A 5,439-nucleotide genomic window follows, 5' to 3' on the forward strand; every position below is an offset into this window, starting at 1 on the left:
GTGTGCATATATATGCTTGGATGTCAGTTATGGTCTCCTTGTGGTATATTCCCAGCAGTGGAACTGCTGGGTCAAATGGACTCATGCAATATTATTCAAAATTGGTGACCCTGGAGGACATTACCCTGAGTGAAGTATCTCAGTTACAAAAGAACAAATACTGCATGGTGCCACTGTTGCAAAACAGGAATGACATCGGGGTTGGGGGGAGACTGAGAAAGATGGGTTCAATAATGTATACTGCATTGGAACAGATGAGGGAGAAAACTGTTTAAAAGGGATATCTAATTAGGCATTTTTGCCATGACAGGAGTCCAGAGCGGAGGCTGCACAGTGAATTGGACCTGATGGTAGGTTTGTAAAACAATAAAAGAATTTTTCTTTTACTTTTCCAAGAGGGTAGTGTAGTAGGGGGGAGCATTGGGAGGGGAGAAAAGTGCAACAATGAATGAATGGAAATCCATAGTCTCTGTAAATTTTCATTGAAATGATTAATAAATTAAAAAAAAAAGACCTTAAGTGTAAGCTGTGGCTTTTAACTAATAATAACGATAATAGTACAGCTGTATTGGTTTATCGGTCATAACAAAATCAATGTGGATTGATGCTCTCACACTGGTGTTGTCCTGTCGGAACTAACTCGTTGCTGAATCCATATTGGATTTCTGAGGCTCTAAATCTCACAGGAGGTGATTTCCTATCTTTCTCCCTCCAAACCACTGATGCTTCAAACTGCCAGAGAGGCACCACCTTTGAATTAGCAGCATAGCTCCCTAAGCACTGTGCCATCAGAGTTAGATGTTATTGTAACAGTAGGAGAAATGTGTGCAGGGAGACAAGGGTAAACAAAAAAATTCTCTGTACTTTTTCCATAAATTTTAGGTAAACTTAAAAGTCTCTAAAAAGTGAAGTGGATTACAGTGTTAGCAAAGTTTTATCACAGAACCCCACTGTTTGAAACATTTTAGTTGCTTCCCATTGACTTTGAATACAACTCATTGTCTCTGTGGGGGTCTATAAGGCCAGTGTCTATCAAGTCAACCTTATCCCCTGCATTGTGGATCTTCTATCCTACTTCATAGGGCCAGGTTCAAGTTTAGACCTATATAACACATGCTCTCACTTGTAAATCGTGAGCAACGTCTTTCAGAGGCACCATTGAGCTTTAGCAATGTACGCATGACTGTTAGAGAAGTATGCAGAACTATTTGTGGAAAATCCATTTCAAGAATCCCTAGGGAAATTTTGGGGGTTTGACAACAACCATTACAGGTGTTTAAAAAAGAACCTATACAAAAAAGAAATTCTCCAACGCCATTAATTCTTTCCCTTCCGGTTTTCTCTCTGACTAGCCTGATCTGGAGACAGGAGCAGAGCCATCAGAAGAGGGTGGAAGAGGAAAGAGGAAGCAACATTGAGGAGGAAGTTGTTGACTCATGTATCAAGGACTTCTGAGTCCTGCTAAGTGCATTTCTGAAATATGACTCCAAACAGCTCCACTATTCTGCGACTAGGGCCATGAGTTAGGATCTCTCCTAGAATCCAGCATTTGCAAACTCTGAAGCTCACTTCTTCCTTGGAAAAGTTACTACTGAATTCCTCTGGTCCTGGCATTGCTTTAATCACCAGCCTCAATTCCTGTTCCCTTTCAGGACCATTGTCTCTGCTCACGTTATATCTATATCATGCTTTTTCCAGCTCCCATGCCGTACCCACCTTTATGTGACAGAGAATACTTCCAGACCAGTTGAGGCATCTCTTTGTTTTAGAAAAGAGATCATTTCTTTGCTCAAAGCTTCAGTGGCCTTGTGCATGCCTCCTTTCAGAACAGATTTTTAGAACTACGCAGTAGTTAAGTTAATTTGGCTGCTTCTTCCCCTAGTTGACAAGCTCCTGTTAGGCTCTTATTCATCAATTCATTCTGAAAATTCATTGTGCTTGGTAAGTAGTACTCAGTAAATACTGTTAAGTGAATGAAAGAAGGAAAGAAGGTTTGTTCAATTTATCTTCTCCAGGCACATTCCAAGGAGAAAGGAGATCTCTGATGTCAGTCAGGAAAGATGTGGGTCTGGGATGCCCTGGGAGGGGCAACAGCCAGGTGTTGGTTTGCCTTCCTCTTATGTGTAGGAAAATAAACTCGTGAGCGTCAGCTAGGTTGAGACACTATGTTCCTTCTGCTGAGAGTTGGCATGAGATATGAGGTGAACCCTGGTGGCACAGACTCCCCACCCTGGGAAACCTCAGGAACTCACCAGCACATAGATGAGGTCATTTGGCTGTGCACCTGTAAAAATGAAAAGCAGTGGTTAACCACAGCTTGCTTCTTCATGTCTTTTTTTTTCTACAGCTCCACCTTCCGTGGTGCTGACGTGCTCCCCGCAACACACCTGCCAGAGGGTGGGTGAAGGTGTTTGCTTAGAAAGAGCTCCAGCAACCAGGCTTGGCATTGGCAAAGAAGCCTCCTTGAAGTGGTTCTCTAACTGGCCTGCACTCTGGACTCATCAGGAGGACTTTTAAAAGACATTGAAGCCTGAGCTCATTCCCAGATACTTTGTACACAGAAGGGAACCAAGCCCCCGTATTTATAGTACACTATATATCTGTCTAGGTGATTCTGTGTGCATCCAGGTCTGAGAAATACTGATGGAAATGAATTGCTGTTTAGCAACTGTCCAGTTGGCCCTGACTGACTTATGATGACTTCATGCATAAGAGAATGTAACACTGTCCTGTCCTAAGTCATCTCCACGATTACTTGTGGATTAGATCTTTCTGATCCACCAGATTTTCCATGGATTACTTTTGGAAGTAGATTACCAGGCCTTTTGTCCTAAATTATTTTAGTCTAGAAACTCTGCTAAAATCTGTTCAGCGATATAGCAACACACGAGCCTGACAGATGGTGGTGACTGTACTTGCAGTACATTAGCTAGGAATGAACCTGGGTCTCCCACATGGAAAGTGAGACTTCTACCACCAAGCTACTATTGTCCTCTGCAAGTGGATTGACCCACCTAAAGACCCATTGCCATTAAGTTGGTTCTTACTCATAGTGAACCTACAGAACAAGGTAGAACTGCCCTAAAACTAAGCTTTACAGAAGCTGACCACCATATTTTATTCTGTGGAAGGGCTGGTGGGCTTGCATCACTGACTTTTGATTATTATTATTTTGAGCACTTAACCGCTGTGCTACCAGGGTTTCTTACAGTCATAGAGGTCAGGGTTAACAAGTCTTTCAGGAGCCAGTATATGATCATTAATTAATGGTCTTTGGTTTACTTTTGGGGAGGGAGGCCCTTCTCCTGCTCAGATGGAAAGAACCTCATCTATAGATTGCCTGCCCTGCAATGCGTCACTTCAGTCATGCCCACACCCTGTCAGGCCTTCACTTCACAACGAGGGCTGAAACATTTTTTTGGAAGAGACAGTAACTATTTTAAGTTTTGTGTCTCTGCCACAGTTTCATCTTTACTTCTGTAGAGCAAAAGCAGCTACAGGTAATATATAAATGCATGAATTTAACTGTGTTCCACGTGAACTTAGATTAAAAATTTAATATCATATAATTTTTACATTTCACAAAATATTATTATCCTTTTTAATTTTTTGGTCATAAAAGATGCAAAATAATTTGTAGCTTGTGCACTGTACACATATCTGTATATGTATTTGGGCTGGAATGGTTAGTAGATTCTTGCTCCAAAAGATGAGTGGCAGCTGCTTCTTACTTCTTGATAAGTGGCAAAATGTGTCCTGACCCTTCATTCCTATCCTTCCACCGCTAATGCCCTGTAAAGCATCTCTCAACCACAGTGTTGATCAAAATAGGAATGCTTATTTATTTACCTGCCAACTTTACTGTGAATAAAAGGTGGTTTCTGAAAGAACTGAAGAAAAAAGAATGAAGATTCAACTTGCAGTGTTGAAGGATTCTATTGAAAAAAAAATCCTGAATGATGGAGGAAGCATCAAGATACTGGGAGGTAAAGCACAGAATCACTGTAACAAAGAGATATGATTAATGTTCAATCATTTCAGGAGGTAGAATATAATTATAAGCCAATGATACTGAGGAAAGAAATACAAGTTGCACTGAAGGAATTGGCAAAAAAGAAGACTTTAGGAATTGGTAGAATACAAATTTCAATAAATAGATGTTGTACTAAAAGCACTCACTCATCTAAGCCAAGAAATTAGAAAGATAACTGCCTGTCCAACTGACTGGAAGAGATTCTTATACAAAATTAGTCCAAATAAAGGGTTCAATATAAAGCAGAAATTGTCAGACAATATCATTAATATCATACACAAGCAAGTTTATACTGAAAAGAACTAAAAAGTGGCTGCACTCGTACATTGACAGGAAACTGCCAGAAATTGAATCTGAATTTAGAAGAAGACATGTTGATGTCATATGGATATTGGCTGAAAGTAGAGAATACAAGAAAGATAAGCAAAGGCATTAGACTATATGATGAATAATAAATTATGGATAAAATTGTCAAGAATAGGAACTTTAAAGTACTTAATTGTGCTTATGTGGGAATCTATATATAGATAAGAAAAGGTTGTTTGAACAGAACATGAGGTTTCTGTATGTTTAAAATCAGGAAAAGATTAGGAATAATGTGTATCAAAGTATCCTTTCTCCATACTTATTTATTTATCTCTATGCTGAGTGAATCATTCAATAACCTAGGTTTTATTAAAAAGAATGTAGCAACAGAATTGGAGGAAGACTCATCAACAATCTGCATTATGCCAATGATATCACCTTGCTTGTTGAAAGTAAGTAGTACTTGAAGTGTTTGCTGTAGAAATCAGCCTTCAATATGCATTGCATCTCAACATCAAGAAGACTAAAAATCCTCACTACTGGGCCAATAGACAGCATCATGAGAGATGGAGAAGAGATTGAAATTGATAGTGATTTCATCTTACTTGGATACATAATTAGCACCCTTGGCACCAGGAATCAAGAAATCAAAAGGTGCATTGCATTGGAAAAGTCTGGCCTCAGGGACCTCTCTAAAGTACTGAGGAGCAATGATATCAGTTTAAAGACTAAACTATGCTCTATTCAATCCATGGTCATTTGAAACATTTCCTATGCATCTTGTACTTGGACAATGAATAAGAATGACAGAAGAAGGATTCATGCCTTTGAGTAGTGGTGTTGGAGAAGAGTACTGGATAGCCCATGGACTTCCCAAAGAACAAACAGACATGTCTTGAAGAAATGCAACTAGAGTGCTTCTTACAGACAAGGATGGCAAAGCTACATCTCACCTACTCTAAGTATGTTGTTGTTGTTGTTATGTGCCGTCAAGTCGTTTGTGACTTACAGTGACCCTATGCACAGCAGCCTTACACCCTGCTCTATACTGCGCCAACCGCACCACCTCTGACACACCCATCCCGATTACCCCAGTCACC

Source organism: Elephantulus edwardii, unplaced genomic scaffold, assembly GCF_000299155.1.
Source record: "Elephantulus edwardii isolate Elephantulus edwardi_28Jun2011 unplaced genomic scaffold, EleEdw1.0 scaffold00019, whole genome shotgun sequence".
NCBI lineage: Eukaryota > Metazoa > Chordata > Mammalia > Macroscelidea > Macroscelididae > Elephantulus > Elephantulus edwardii.